At 48.0% G+C, this 16,810-nt stretch overlaps 1 protein-coding gene across 1 annotated transcript in view; it reads right to left on the reverse strand.

The window, feature by feature from the left end:
* The window catches only part of CYRIB (CYFIP related Rac1 interactor B), a 67,655-nt gene extending 51,351 nt beyond the window's left edge, over positions 1–16,304 (reverse strand). Inside the window, exon 1 of the mRNA XM_083622274.1 lies at positions 16,158–16,304. The gene's annotated coding sequence lies outside the window, so the exon portion shown is untranslated. The remainder of the gene's footprint in view (positions 1–16,157) is intronic.
* Between the last annotated feature and the right edge of the window lie 506 nt (positions 16,305–16,810).

Raw genomic sequence — 16,810 nt, forward strand, 5'->3', positions numbered from 1 at the left:
TATTGTTTTTAACACTCGATTGGTAGCCGCCCAGAGTGGCTGGGGAGACTCAGCCAGATGGGCGGGGCATAAATAATAAATTATTATTATTATCATTATTATTATTATTACAGAGCAATTGCAAATCTGGCATATTGTTGTGCCTGGACAGTGGTTAATGGGGACCCTCCCATCGTCCCCAATGCCTAAGTAAAAGGGAACAGAGGAAACTTGTTGGCTGTTATAAACATTAGGTAAAGGTAAAGGTACCCCTGCCCTTTCGGGCCAGTCTTGCCAAACTCTAGGGTTGTGCGCTCATCTCACTCTATAGGCCGGGGGCCAGCGCTGTCCGCAGACACTTCCGAGTCACATGGCCAGCATGACAAGCTGCATCTGGCGAGCCAGCGCAGCACACGGAACGCCGTTTACCTTCCTGCTGGTAAGCGGTCCCTATTTATCTACTTGCACCCGGGGGTGCTTTCGAACTGCTAGGTTGGCAGGCGCTGGGACCGAACGACGGGAGCGCACCCCGCCGCGAGGATTCGAACTGCCGACCATGCGATCGGCAAGTCCTAGGCGCTGAGGTTTTACCCACAGCGCCACCCGCATCCCAATTGTTATAAACATTACTGGTTGTTATAAAAGGGGGAGACAGAGAGGGAAATTGAGCTTTATGAGTGAGGAAACGCAACCTGTTCTAGAAAGAAAGGAAGAAAACCTTCTACTATGCAGAAACAGCTGACAGGCTCAGCATTATTTCGTTTCATTTTATTTTTTGATACCTCCAAGGTTTGATTAGTCAGTCTCTTTGATCTCTGTAAGTTCGCTCTTGTCTCCAACATATATGGCATTAGGAAAGTAGTCCCATTGGGGCTTGGGCTGCCTTCTGGAGCTTTTCTGCACTTAATGAGAGAGCTGGTGCAGCAGAGATGCTAACTGCAGCGGCATGGAATCCCTTTCCACACACCCCCTTTCAAATTTCACCCCAGCCATGAACTTGCAAGATGCCCTCAAGGCCAAGCCTTGGTCCCCTCATCCCTTACTCTCCATGTTCAGCCAGTTTGCAGAAGCTACAACTAGGTCACGATGATGAAACCCATCCAACGGCGTCCGGAAACGAGACTGTGCAGCTTACCAGCGACATGGCACAATCCGAGGAGCTGAGCTTAACATTTCTAAACCAGGTGTGGGTGGCCTGTGGCCCTCCAGGTGTCATTGGGCTCCAACTCTCATCAGCCTCCATCCCGGTCAGCATGCCCAATGGTCTGGGACGACGAGAGTTGTAGTTTATATCTCAAAAGTGGGCAACCAAAACGATCAAGGCTGGATCAAGTCCCTTAAAAGGACAGTTTGGGTGACTTTCTTGTTTGTTGGGTTTGTCTTTTAAAAAATGGTAAGATGGACATTTTTCTGTCTCGGATAATAGTACAACCCAAGGTTATCCAATGAAGAAGAATACAGTGCTACCTCTGGATGCGAACGGGATCCGTTCTGCAGCCCCGTTCACATCCTGAAGTGAATGCAACCCGTGTCTGCGCAGGTCGTCGCTTCTGTGCATGTGTGTGATGTCATTTTGAGCATCTGCGCATGCGCGAGCGGCGAAACCTGGAAGTAACGCGCTCCGCTACTTCCGGGTTGCCACGGAGCGCAACCCGAAAATATTCATCCCGAAGCATATTTAACCCGAGGTATGACTGTAGTATAAGGACATGGGTGGCGCTGTGGGTTAAACCACAGAACCTTGGACTGGCCGATCAGAAGGTCGGCGGTTCGAATCCCCGCGACAGGGTGATCTCCCGTTGCTCGGTCCCAGCTCCTGCCCACCTAGCAGTTTGAAAGCACGTCAAAGTGCAAGTAGATAAATAGGTACCGCTCCAGCAGGAAGGTAAACAGCATTTCTGTGTGCTGCTCTGGTTCGCCTGAAGCGCCTTAATCATGCTGGCTCCCTCGGCCTGCGAAGCGAGATGATCGCTGCAACCCCAGAGTCGGTCATGACTGGACCTAATGGTCAGGGGTCCCTTTACCTTTTGTGATTGTAGTAGGAGATTCAAGCCAGAGAAAAGGAAGCACTTCCAAATAAATCTATGGCATTTAATCCCACAAGATGAGGCGGCGCCACCTTGGACGGCTTTAAAAGAGGACTGGGGAGATTCAGGGAGGACCAGGCTATGAATGGCTACGAAACCCGATGGACATGTTCCAATTTTGCTACCAGTTGTTGGCATCCATCTGTCTCGAGAGACAATGGAGTGTGCCTCCTGGGGTGAAGTCAGCAAGCCTCTGGGGCGCAAGCCTGGGCAGTGTGCCTGGAGGTCCTGGGCTGCACAGACAACAAGACCCCCTCACAGCCTCACTGATGTGGTCCAAAGGAGAGCAGTGCAAGACGTTTGGCACCAGCTTGGCTGCAGGAGTTGCAGGAAGGAGGCGTACAAGGCGCCATCCAACCGTCTCCACTCCAAATTTGTGTAGAGTTAGCCTTTTCTTCTCCCACAAGGCAGTTTGCTTCTGGAAACCACAGGAGGAAAGAGTTACATTGAAGGGCCCTTTGGAGTAAATCTGACTTCAGCACTGGACCCCTTTGCTGTTCTCAGTTCTTTGGCACCGCAGTTATCAAGAAAAACCCGAGAGATACCCAGCTAGATGTGAGCTCATTTTGACCTTGGGCAGAGTTGTTTTGTCTGCACTACTACTTTCCTGTCGCCGTTTCTTCCTCCTTCAGTGTAAGCTGTGCTTCGGGGAAGGGTTGCAAGCTCAGCAGCAGAGCACATGTGTTGCATGCTAAGGGAAAGGTCCCTAGTTCCAACCCTGGCATCTCTTGGCACCCTTGCCCCAAACCCTGGAGAGTCACTACCAGTCCGTGTGGACATTACTAGGCTCCATGGGCTCATGGAGGCACAGGTTGCAGCCACAGCAAAGGGGGCATTTTTCCATCTCCGCCGTATTAAGCAGTTGGTCCCTTACCTTTCTCGCCCTGATCTGGCCACAGTGATCCATACGACAGTCACCTCCAGGCTTGATTATTGTAACTCGCTCTATGCGGGGCTTCCCTTGAAGCTGACCCAGAAACTCCAGCGGGTGCAGAATGCTGTGGCGAGGCTCCTTACGGGGTCCTTGCCGTGGGATCACATTCATCCAGTGCTTTACCAACTGCACTGGCTCCTGGTGGAGTACAGGGTCAGGTTCAAGGTGCTGGTTTTGACCTTTAAAGCCCTATGCGGCCTAGGACCCACGTACCTACGGGACCGCCTCTCCTGGTATGCCCCACGGAGGACCTTAAGGTCCACAAATGACAAAATTTTGGAGGTCCCAAGTTGCAAGGTGGTTAGATTGGTCTCAACTAGGGCCAGGGCCTTTTCAGTACTGGCCCCGACTTGATGGAACGCTCTGTCACAAGAGACTAGGGCCCTGCGGGACTTGACATCTTTCCACAGGGCCTGCAAGACAGAGCTGTTCCGCCTGGCCTTTGGTTTGGACTCAGTCTGACCTTTATGTTTCCCTCCCCTTATGGTTTTGATCTATGGGCTACTTTTAAAATGAGGCTGCATTTTAAATTGCATTTTAACCTGTATTTTAAATTGTGGTTGTTGTTTTTCCCCTATTATGTTTTTACTGTAATTTTACTAGTGATAGTCGCCCTGAGCCTGGCTCTGGCCGGAGACGGTGGGGTATAAATTATTATTATTATTATTAAAGACCTGACTCCGCAGGCGACGGCTTCCTGTGCATTCAGGAAAAAGGGGTCTTCTCTGTAAATAACGGCAGGCAAAAGGTTTGAAGGAAAAAGCAAGTTTGTAGAATTAATCACACAGGTGCCCCATCCCTCCTTCACGAAGCCCCTCCATCAACAACCCTTTGAGGAAGGATAAGCAAAGAGATGTTGGCCCGGCAGAAATGACCGGCAGAATCCGAGACCAGGGAAAAGAGACGGCGGAAGAAGATTGGAAGAAATTTAAGGACTATCTTAGGAAACATTGTAAAATTATTGAAGGTTAGAACGATGTTGATTCAGAAATTAAGTGGTTATAAGCTGTAATGATTATGTGATCAAAAAAAAAGAAAGGTTAAAAATTATACAGAAATTAGGGGAAGGATTTGCTGAACTGAATTAATTAAGAGATTGGAATACAGAAAGGGGAGGTATGAGGAGGTCGGGAAAGTAAGTTTTATGAATATAAGGGATTGAAATTATACTTGTTGTATGTGTTTTGTATGTTTTGTATGCATTTTTACTGTTTTTGTTTTTTGTTTTGTTTTTTCTATTTTATATAAACTTTTAAAACCTTAATAAATATTTTATAAAAAAAAAAAAGAGATGTTGGCCCAAGGTCCCTCAGTGAAATTCACGGCTCAGCAGTGTTAAATTCGAACGCAGCTCCCAGCTGTACTACATTACAAAGCATAATCCTTGCCATGGCAATATCATTTATTTTATTTGCAGGCCTTTTGCCCAGTTAAGGCAACATTACCTTAGTAAATATATGAGTGGTTTCGCAGCACAATCCTTCAGGACTAGGATCTCGCCATCCAGACTGTGACCTCCCCTCTTCACCTCCCACACGAAGCAATCAGGGTTTTCTTTTTGCTTTCCCTGCCCCCCAGTGGCTTCTGTTTCTGCCAGTGTTAATGTATTGCTGCCATTTGGATGCTCTGGGCTTTCATGTCTGCATGAATAACCCTCTTTTAGCTTCACTTGGCTCAAGAGCAACATGCTGATCTATTGCCTTGCTGGCAAGCAAAATGGATTGCCATCTCCGATTGACTGGAGGAACCCAGAATACTTCCAGGGCACCCAACGCTTGACAGGTTCAGACCTTAAAAGAATGGCAGGTCTACCAAAAGCCCAAGCCTGGTACAATCTGCAGCCCACAAGTTCCTGCCCTTTACTCCTAGCCAGAGAAGCAACGTTACTCATGCAAATGCTAATGGCTGTATTCCTTTTTAAGAAAATAGCAGCAGTGGCACACGCACTGCAAATCCAGATAAGAAGTTCTACGTAGAAGGGTAGGCTTTCACCCAGACTGGTGACTGGGAGCAGCCGCCGAGACCATATAACACCGGTCTTGAAAGACCTACACTGGCTCCCAGTACGTTTCCGAGCACAATTCAAAGTGTTGGTGCTGACCTTTAAAGCCCTAAATGGCCTCGGTCCTGTATACCTGAAGAAGCGTCTCCACCCCCATCATTCTACCCGAACACTGAGGTCCAGCTCTGAGGACCTTCCGGCGGTTCCCTTGCTGCGAGAAGCAAAGCTACAGCGAACCAGGCAGAGGGCCTTCTCGGTGGTGGCGCCCGCCCTGTGGAACGCCCTCCCATCAGATGTCAAAGAGAACAACTACCAGACTTTTAGAAGACATCTGAAGGCAGCCCTGTTTAGGGAAGCTTTTAACTTTCAATAGGTTGTATTTTAGTGTTTTGTTGGAAGCCGCCCAGAGTGGCTGGGGAAACCCAGCCAGACGGGTGGGGTATAAATAAATTATTATTATTACTTCTGACGTGCCAGACAGTGGTGAAGCTTCATGCTCCGGCACTGGGGAGGCGGAGAGCAGGCGGGGGCGGAGCTGGTGCACGTCCTGGGGGCGGGGCGCCCATCGCCAGCCGCGATGGCACCCTGCCAGGATTGCGCTGCCAGGGGCGGTGCGCTCCCCCCCCCCACTCCTCTTCCTCTGCCAGTGCTGTCAGAGTCTTGATCTAGGTGGCCCCCCTCCTGCAGCTATTTGCATGGGGTGGGAAAATGCAATGCAAATAGCTGCTGCTGCTGCTGCTGCTGCTGCTTTATTTACCTGGTTTACATTCACGCAGGTACCTAACTGCATGAATATTGCACCTGTTGCGTCTGAAACTTGGAACTCGGGCTCACCTGTTCCCCAATGCCTCCTGCTCCTTTAGCACAGGGGTTGCCAACACCTGCTATCCGCAGGCACCATCGCAGCTTCCATTGCCTCCTAGGCAGTGTTTGAAATTAGCCAGGTGCATTTTGCACCTGCCTATGGACCACTTGCAGGGATGCGGATGGCGCTGTGGGTTAAACCACAGAGCCTAGGGCTTGCCGATCAGAAGGTCAGCGGTTCGAATCCCCGCAACAGAGTGAGCTCCCGTTGCTCGGTCCCTGCTCCTGCCAACCTAGCAGTTCGAAAGCACGTCAAAGTGCAAGTAGATAAATGGGTACTGCTCTGGCGGGAAGGTAAACAGCGTTTCCATGCGCTGCTCCTGTTCGCCAGAAGCGGCTTAGTCATGCTGGCCACATGACCCGGAAGCTGTACGCTGGCTCCCTAGGCCAATAAAGCGAGATGAGCGCTGCAACCCCAGAGTCGGTCACGACTGGACCTAATGGTCAGGGGTCCCTTTACCTTTACCCTATGGGCATCTTGAAACCAGGTGAAGATGCCAGGATGGAACCTGACATGGGCACCATCTGGAGGTGAATACTTGGGGATCCTTGGATCTGGACTCATTCCACGCACTAATACCCTACGTGTGGAATTCTATCCATTCTACTTCGTCCGGACAACCGGAATGAATTTCAGAAATGCTTTTTCTGAACAGCCTGAGCATGAGTGGTGAACGACGTTATAGTTAATTGTTGTTACATGTCTTCACTTACCCCTTGCCTTGCTCACCGTTGTGAAAAATATTCTTACATTATGAATGTCGGAATGGGTCAATATATATGTGTCCCTAGACTTTTCTCCTTTAAATTCTCAAAGCTCTTAACCTAGCTCACGTGTCCGTGAAACTCACCGGCTGACCTTACAGTCCAGTGTTAGAAACTCAGATATATAATATAATCCAAATTGATTTTCTCTGGAGTCAAAGATATGACTGGGACAAACCTTGTTATGTTGAGTTTGTATTTTGCACAGTTTGTATAGGGTGTCTGTTTGATAATATGTGGTTTGCTATGCCTATTAAAGGATCTTTATTGATATAATCGCCAAATGGCACTTTAAACCTAGTTTACTGTCGCTATAATGGAATGCCTAGGTTCCATTTTTTCCTCACTGAAGCTTGCTGCTGTTGTCATTATTATTAATTTCATTTCTGCGCCGATTTATATTTTAAAGAACAACCCTCAAAGCGGTTGGCAGCACATTAAAACATCAAATAAAAGCATCCAGAATAAAACAAATTCAAGCTTCAAGGAAAATATTGCAGATCATTCTCTAAGGGACATTTTGCTTTCCCCAGTTGCCATCTGGCATTCAGAGATCTATTATTATTATTATTATTATTATTATTATTATTATTATTAATATCTATACCTCGCCCATCTGACTGGGTTTCCACAGCCACTCTGGGCGGCTCCCAACAGAATAAGAAAAACACAATAAAACATCAAACATTTAAAAACTTCCCTAGACATGCCTCCTGGTGTCTTCTAAAAGTCAGATAGTTGTTTATTTCCTTGACATCTGATGGACCTGCACCAGTTGCAAAATGTGCCTGGCACATGGGTAATTTTTAACACTGCCCTACACCACAGGGCTGTTGTAAGGATAAAGTGGAAAGCCCCGAGAGGAAGGAATAACTGATGTCCAAACTGTCAATATTCCACTTCTGGTTTTATGACACAACCGTCAGAAAACTACACCCAAGAGAGGGGAAATGAAGCTCAATTCCTGCTATGCTACACACCACACCACAAAGGGAACTTATTGACCACCTTGAAAATGGTTGGTGCAAAAGCCATGAGAGGGTTCTCAAGAGTTTCAGTCTGATGGGGAGACTATTTTGATGCAGTAACATGGGAACCTAAAGACAGTATTTCAGGTATTCACAAGCACACAGAGGTTACCAAAAAGGGCGAGCATCAAAGTTGTGGAAGATGAATACCTGGGGATCCTTGGATCTTGACTGTTTTCACACATGGTGCCCACATCGCGATTTGCCGCTTCTGCATGTGACATCATTCTGAGCATCTGGGCATGCGCAAGTGGCGAAACCCAGAAGTAACCCGTTCCGTTACTTCCGGGTGGCCGCGGAGCGCAACCTGAAAACGCTCAACCTGAAGTGACTTTAACCCGAGGTATGACTGTATTCCCGTTGTGGCGACTGCAACGCAGGTTGTATTGCAGGGGCTTAGACTCGATGACCCTTGGGTCCCTTCCAACTCTAGGATTCCATGAGGGTTAGGGTGTTCCTTTGGCGATTAGCTTATATATCTGAGTTTCTAACCCTGCTCTAAAGCCCAAGCCCATGTCCACTTGCAGGCCAGTCTGACCCATGTTTAACAGAGAACCGAGGCTGTTGGATCTCGGCAACAGATATAGGAATCTGGAAATGTAAACAGGGAAGACTGGAAAGTCTTGGGGCCCAGCATCTGCTGTGACATAAGGCGATAATCTGCTTTTGTCCAAATGAAATCTAACCAGCTCAACCTACGATAAGTAGCCTAGCATGTGGTGGATGCTAACACATGGATAATTACAACCAGAAACACATTAAAAAGAGAGAGGGGGATCAGTGTTTGGGCTGCAAACCTACAGCCACTGTGAAACAACTACACACAGCTTAACGCAGTTTAGTAGCTGATATAACCTGGGGTGTTGTGTATCATGAAGAGTTAGTGTGGCACATAACCAGCTATTACGGGAGACCCGGCAGATTTAGATTAAAATCCCCAGGGCAGCCACATAATTATTTTCGGGCTTCCACCTATAAAAAGAGGAACAACTGTTAGCTAGCGCTCCTGGTTTCTATGGGGCTTTTAAATTTGAAAAGCACTTTCTAAAGTTTGCATGAAAACCCAACATTGCAAGACTAGGATTTCCCCTCACTTCCTGAAGTTTCCCAAATCTGCTCAAGAGTGGAGGCATGCAAGGGGATGGGAAAAGGGGAAAGCCCTGTTGTGATGGACACATTTGGATATCCCACCTTGTTATTTGATGTTCCCTTCAAACTGGACCACACTGTTATTCTCATATCACACTGGACGTGAAGCGAGGATGAGGACTAGTGACTTGGCTATAAATGGTCACATCAAAATTAAAATGCAGCACAGATCTCAGTTTATCCCATTAGGCTCATCCTGCTTCAACTCAGACTCAAAGCCTCATCTCACCCCGGGAAATCTAACTCTTTATTTGGCCCTATTGACTATCAACGAAAAGGCAAAAGTGGTTGCCTGCAAATTTCATCCACTTCTGCAAAGAAATGAGAAAAGTTTCCCAGTAGTGGTGTATGGAAGTGAGAGCTGGACCATAAAGAAGGCTGATTGCTGAAGAATTGATGCTTTTGAATTATGGTGCTGGAGGAGACTCTTGAGAGTCCCATGGACTGCAAGAAGATCAAACCTATCCATTCTGAAGGAAATCAGCCCTGAGTGCTCACTGGAAGGACAGATCCTGAAGCTGAGGCTCCAATACTTTGGCCACCTCATGAGAAGAGAAGACTCCCTGGAAAAGACCCTGATGTTGGGAAAGATGAAGGGCACAAGGAGAAGGGGACGACAGAGGACGAGATGGTTGGACAGTGTTCTCGAAGCTAGCATCATGAGTTTGACTGAACTGCGGGAGGCAGTGGAAGAGAGGAGTGCCTGGCGTGCTCTGGTCCATGGGGTCACAAAGAGTCAGACACGACTAAACAGCTAAACAACAACAAGGAAGAAGAAGAAGCAAGTTTTACAGGCACCAAGCACAGAAGCCCCTGAACCTACTTGTCTGACATTTGGCGGGCTTCCCAGAAGGGGTGGCTAATTTCACCCCATTTTTGCCCATTTCCGACAACCTGGGGTGGGATCCCCAATGCTAAAGAAGCCTCAGTTTTTCCAAGAGTTAGGCATCAGATCCCAGTTGTAGTGGGTCACACCCAAAGTGTTTCAAGGCAAAGCAGTTCACTTTCCATGGTCCCAAGGCAAGATCTCAACCAGATCTCCTTTCCAGTGCCCATCCCAAGGCTCCTTCACTTCCCTGAGTCATCCTGGAGCCGTGCTACTGTGGGCACATTCTGTACCATAATAGTTTTCTGCAGTCTGAATCATATTTATTTAGGGGGGTGGGTGGTGGCTGGCCCGTTCTGTCTCCGCCCGTGGTTTAGTCCTGAATGCATCTGCTAGGTTTTGGGCGTGTTTGTACAGTGGTACCTCGGGTTACATACGCTTCAGGTTACATATGCTTCAGGTTACAGACTCCGCTAACCCAGAAATAGTACCTTGGGTTAAGAACTTTGCTTCAGGAGGAGAACAGAAATCGTGCTCTGGCAGCACGGCAGCAGCAGGAGGCCCCATTAGCTAAAGTGGTGCTTCAGGTTAAGAACAGTTTCAGGTTAAGTACGGACCTCCGGAACGAATTAAGTACTTAACCCGAGGTACCACTGTATTCTAAATCGGAACTCAAGTTAAATGCCATCCCCAGTGGATCTCACAACAGCTTTCAGGTTCTGTCTGCCTTGCAAGTGGAAAAGCCATTTGCATTCCCCAGTAGTTGTTTTCCAGTGACACCCATCATGTCTTTACGGCAGGAAGGAAGTGCAAAGGGCATGTGGAATTTCTGGCCAAGGCTGTACCACTATTGCAAACATGTGAGCCTCACAAACACAAAAGCATCCATGACTGATAGCCATCCAACGTCTGCTTAAAAACCTCCAAGGAAGGAGGTCACCACTTCTCGTGGGAGTCTTGCTGTTCCTATGCCAGTATACTTCTCTATTTAAAAAGATAAAGGGACCCCTGACCATTAGGTCCAGTTGTGGCCGACTCTGGGGTTGCAGTGCTCATCTTGCTTTATTGGCCGAGGAAGCTGGCGTACAGCTTCCGGGTCATGTGGCCAGCATGACTAAGCCACTTCTGGAGAACAAGAGCAGCTCACAGAAACGCCCTTTACCTTCCCGCCGGAGCGGTACCTATTGATCTACTTGCACTTTGACGTGCTTTCGAACTGCTAGGTTGGCAGGTGTAGGGACCGAGCAACAGGAGCTCACCCCGTCACGGGGATTCGAACCGCCAACCTTCTGATCGGCAAGTCCTAAGCTCTGTGGTTTAACCCACAGCGCCACCCGCATCCCACTTCTCTACAGTGGTACCTTGGGTTAAGTACTTAATTCATTCCGGAGGTCCGTACTTAACCTGAAACTGTTCTTAACCTGAAGCACAACTTTAGCTAATGGGGCCTCCTGCTGCTGCCGCAGCACGATTTCTGTTCTCATCCTGAAGCAAATTTCTTAACCTGAAGCACTATTTCTGGGTTAGTGGAGTCTGTAACCTGAAGCGTATGTAACCTGAAGTGTATGTAACCTGAGGTACCACTGTATTTACATTAATCTTAATTATACTGGAAAGTCTTCAGTTGTTACTAAACAGTTTCTACTGGTAGCCTTTAATCTTTCTTGTAAACCGCTTAGAGCAGTGGTTCCCAATCTTTTTTTTTTTGGCCATGCCCCACCTAAGCATCTCTAAAATCCTGATTGCACCCCACCCCCCGGGACATATAATTCTTATTATTCAAAAAGTGAACTCCTATTCACGTGGAGGAAGCCTAAAAGGCCATTAACTGTTAATAACTCATTCTCGATTTGCCCCCCTGTGGGGGGGGGGGGTGCCACACGTTGGGAACCATGGGCTCAGAGGTTGTCCTGCAATCAAATGGCACATATATTTTCTTAATGTTTTGGGGGAAATGCTTCAGAATAACTAATATGCGAATACTGTCGCCCTTATTTTACCACTGAAAAAAGCAAAAGGACTATTCGAGAGGTGACTTTCGTACAGGTCTTGACTTCACCACATCAAGGGATGTTTGGTGACAGCAGGTGAATATGTGGATTAATATAATAATTCCTTTATTTATACCCCACCCTTCCCGGTTCAGAAAACCAGGCTCAGGACTGAGCAGCGGGAGCTCACCCCGTCGCGGAGATTCGAACCGCCGACCTTCTGATCGGCAAGCCCTAGGCTCAGTGATTTAGACCAAGTTTCTAGTAAATAACTTTGCAATTGTTATCATACAGTCTATTACGTTTGCGTGTTTTTTCAAGTTAGAGAACAAGGCATCCCTCCCAAAGCAAGCGACGGAAGAGACTCGCATCCTACTGAGATGCCTTGTAGACTTTTCTTGAAGCCACTTTGCCATTTCACCTCCTCTTTCCAGTCCTCCCCCTCCCAGCTGGGAATCCTCACCAGTTTCCCAAGGCTGAACAACCAAGGCCCTATAAGTCAGGAGGGGGCATCTATCAAACTGCCAACACCCTTTCCCTCTATTCCCATTATCCTCCCCTCCCCGTCTCCTATGAATGCAAAACGGGCCCAAGTTCCTGTTCTTAACGGCCCGCAATCTCATGCACACTTTGCATGGTATAGGGGACAAAGCTGCAATAAATATAGGGGTGGGTAGTAGGATCCGGCTGTGGGGTTGCAGCTCCACATAGCACATAATCCTAACAAAAACAGTGTGATTCAAAAGCATTTGTGATGGTTGCTTTAGACACACACATTGAAAGCCCTACAGCATCCAGTACAGTGGTATCTTGGTTCTCAAACTTAATCTGTTCCGGAAGTCCGTTCCAAAACCAAAGCGTTCCAAAACCAAGGCGCGCTTTCCCACAGAAAGTAATGCAAAACAGATTAATCCGTTCCAGACTTTTAAAAACAACCACTAAAATGGCCATTTAACATGAATTTTACTAACTAACGAGACCACTGATACATATAATGAAAGCAATATGTACTGTACTGTAAAATAAATAAGAGTATTGTAGATGATAAAAATTAAAATTGCTTTTTTTCCCCTTATTTGCACTGATGATAGTTATTGTTTGGATGGGAGGCCTCTGATCCATTTCCACAGTCACACAATCAATCAATCAGTAGCTGAACTGGGTGCCACACAGTCACAAAAACAAATGAACCCAAAAACCCTCAAAAGCAAAAATGCAAAATAAATAGCAAAAACAAAAGCTCCAAACTTAATCCGTTCCGGAAGTCCGTTTGACTTCCGAAATGTTCGAAAACCAAAGCGCAGCTTCCGATTGGTGCAGGCGCCCTGGAAACAATAGCCGACAACCGCAGTGGGCGTTCTGCTTCCGAAAAACATTTGGAAACCGGAACACTTACTTCCGGTTTTTTGGTGTTTGAGAACCAAGGCGTTTGAGTACCAAGGCGTTTGAGAACCAAGGTACCACTGTACGCATAAACTGCTTTGTGCTTTGGAAAGTTGTTTGCTCCCTGTACATACGAACAGCACTTAAGAGATCATTAGTGTGAAATTGAGGAGCAGGTCTCAGTCTCTTTTTTGGGTACCATTTTCCAAGCTCCCAACAGTTTTCACTGCTGATTTCAAAAGCGCTCTGAACTTTTGGCTCCTTGGGAGTTCCTGAGCAATGCCAGCTACTAGGAGAGCATGAGATTCTTAATCTCAGGGTTGAGAGTTCGAGCCCCGTGTTGGGAAAGATTGCAGGGGGTTAGACTTGATAACCCTGGTGGTCCCTTCGAACTCTGCAATTCAGTGATTGTAGGAATAACTGTGTGGGGTCTAAAGTCCCATTAAAAGAATTGATCTGATCTTTGTATGGTGCTTTCCCAACAAAAGTGAGCTCCACACTGAGCAGCTGACTATACAGTGGTACCTTGGTTCTCAAACTTAATCCGTTCTGGAAGTCCGTTCCAAAACCAAAGCGTTTCCCATAGAAAGTAATGCAAAATGGATTAATCCGTTCCAGACTTTTAAAAGCAACCCCTAAAACAGCAATCTAACATGAATTTTACTATCTAACAAGGCCATTGATCCATAAAATGAAAGCAATAATACACTGTACAGTGGTACCTCGGGTTACATACGCTTCAGGTTACATACGCTTCAGGTTAAAGACTCCGCTAACCCAGAAATAGTGCTTCAGGTTAAGAACTTTGCTTCAGGGTGAGAACAGAAATCGGGCTCTGGCGGCGAAGCAGCAGCAGGAGGCCCCATTAGCAAAAGTGGTGCTTCAGGTTAAGAACAGTTTCAGGTTAAGTACGGACTTGTGGAACGAATTAAGTATTTAACCCGAGGTACCACTGTACTATAAAATAAATAAGACTGTATTGTAGATACTTTTGAGAACCAAGGTACCACTGTTACAACAAAGCCATTTGCATTAATGTAATCAAACCATAATGCCAAATATTTAAATGAGCAGTTAGTGCAGTTCAATACAAACTCATAATAATTCAAATAAATTATTTCCCTTTTCTATTATTATTATTATTATTAGCCTCTGCCCATCTGACTGGGTTGCCCTAGCCACTCTGGGCAGTTTCCAGCATATACAAAAATAAAATTAAACATTAAAAACTTCCCTATACTGTACAGAGCTGCCTTCAGATGTCTTCTAAAATCAAGATCCCAGGATGAATGCATTGAATAATTTACTTAATTGCCTTTATCTTTGAAGGAGCTTAAGGTGCTATACACAGTTCTCCTCTCCATTTCCATCCTCACAACAACCTTGTGAGGTAGGTTTGACAGAGAGATGGTGAGTCGCCCAAGGCCACCCAGCGAGCTTCGTGGCTGAGTGGGGATTCGAACCCTCCTCTCCTGGGTCCTAGCCCAACGCTCTAACCAATACACCACAAAGGGACGGAAAAAGCAGCTGCAGTTACATCCTCCTACAAATCTGGGACAGTTCGCATCTTCTGAGCCACATTTGAAACTGGCCTAAGGGGGTTATCTTATACAGAGTCAGATCACTAGGTTCATGTACCCCAGTATTGCCTACACAGGCTGGCAGTGGCTCTCCAGAGTTCCCCTTCTGGAGATACCTTGGATTGAACCCTGGTCCTTCTGCATGCAGTGCAGGTACCTTGCCATTTAGCTATTGTCCCCCTACAATACTGAGCAGGCCCTTGATCCATCCAGTTCAATATTGCCTACACGGGTTGGCAGCAGCTCTCCAGAGTTTCAGGTAAGAGGCTCACCTGAGGATGCCTTGAATTGAACCCTGGTCCTTCTGCGTGCAGATACCCTGCCATTTAGCTATCGTCCCCCTACAATACTGAGCAAGCTGTTGATGCATCCAGCTCAATATTGCCTACACGGGTCGGCAGCAGCTCTCCAGAGTTTCAGGTAGGAGCCTCATCTGGAGATGCCTTGGATTGAACCCTGGTCCTTCTGCATGCAGTGCAGGTGCCCTGCCTTTTAGCTATCGTCCCCTACAATACTGAGCAGGCACTTGATCCATCAAGCTCAATACTGCCTACACGGGTCGGCAGCAGCTCTCCGGAGTTTCAGGTAGGAGCCTCACCTGGAGATGCCAAGGACTGTACCTGGGGGCCTTCTAGCAGCCAAGCAGATGCTCCAACACGGAGCTCAACTTCCCTCTCCCCGCCTCCACCAGATCCAAAAGAGGAAGAAGAAGAAGAAACAGCCATAATATTTTGCTCTTCCTCTATTCTGCCGCCTGCTAGGAGGTGATCAAAAAAGGCTACCCATGCAAACCGATCGAATTCTGCACCCTGCAAGGCAAGGAAGGATGCAACCCGAACCCCACTTACCTGGGAGTAAGCCCCACCGACGTCAACAGGGCTTACTTCCGAGTAGATCTACGCTGTCAGGAGTTGCACCCCACGGGGTCAGAGTCCCCCCCATTGAGCCGCACCGCGGAGGATCGGGTCGCACGTACGCAAGGAGCGAGGCTGCAACCCTGCGCTCGCTTCCCTAGCAATATAAATGCATCCTCCCGGAGTCACCAGGCAGAGGATCGGGCCGCATGCATGCAGTTTCCACCCCCTACACACACACACACCGCCAAGGATCGAGGCCACAACCCCACGCAGGCTCCCCCGGGAGTAAAGAGCACCCACTGAGCGACACTTCCTGACGAGGAATCCGCACGCGGAGGATCGGGCCCCGACGACCGCGCATCAGCGTGGGGATCGGGGCCTGAGAAAGGCCTTGCCAATAGGAGGGGAGGGAGGCTGCGCTGCTTTGTCACCCCCCATTCATTGGGAAAGGTGGCCCCCCCACTCCCCATTTTGCTTCCCCCTTATAAATGAGGCAGCCTGGAAGCCGCAACGCACCCGATCCCTCGATCCCTTTCCCCATAGTGATGCTCCACCGCGTTCGCTTTGCGCTGAAACCGGTTTGAATGACTTCAAAGACGGAGAGAGGGGCGAGGAAGCGAAGGGAAGGCGCGACGGTGTTGCAAATCAATGCAATGCCAAATAAATGATAATGCAAAAAGAATAATAATATTCATAACCAGGTCACACTCACCGTTTCCGCCGCGCGCGGATCCGAGGGAGCGGGGTGGGTGCCAAGCGATCCGCCGAATTGCAACGGGTGGCGGCCAGGAGAAGGAACCAGATTTCTGCAGCCTCTTTTGCAAAAAGGCAACGGAGCTTCCGGGTTGGTCAGTCTCAACGTCACTGCTACAGGTTTGCAAGGAAGAGGAGGCGGCAAGCTGCGTGCGGGAGACAAAAAAGATAGCTATAAAAGGAAGGGACCCGTCAGGGGGAAGGAGGAGGAGGAGGAGGGAGCCCTGTTTACCTCCGAGATGCTCGATCCGTGCCCCGATCCTGAAAGCATCTACCTGGGAGTAAAGGTTGATTTTGCACACACATTCGGCAGAACGCGAGCAAAGCTTTTCCTAGCTTTGTGCCATGCGTTTGGAGAGGGAGGGAGGATCTGCGTAAAAACAGCCCTGCAGGATCAGGCCAGGGGCATCTCGTACTTCACAGGGGCCATCCAGATACCTGTGAGAAACCTTCAAGCAGGATTCGACCACAAGAGCCCTCCTCTCCCCCTCCTGATGTTTCCAGGAGCTGGTTTTCAGAAGCCTTCAACTGTGAACATAAACATAAGCCGTCATGGCTAGTAGTAGCCATTGACAGCCTCTCATACCCTCCGAGCATCCCCGATTTCCCAGG

This window comes from Podarcis filfolensis (assembly GCF_964270895.1).
Source record: "Podarcis filfolensis genome assembly, chromosome: 7".
NCBI classification, from domain to species: domain Eukaryota; kingdom Metazoa; phylum Chordata; class Lepidosauria; order Squamata; family Lacertidae; genus Podarcis; species Podarcis filfolensis.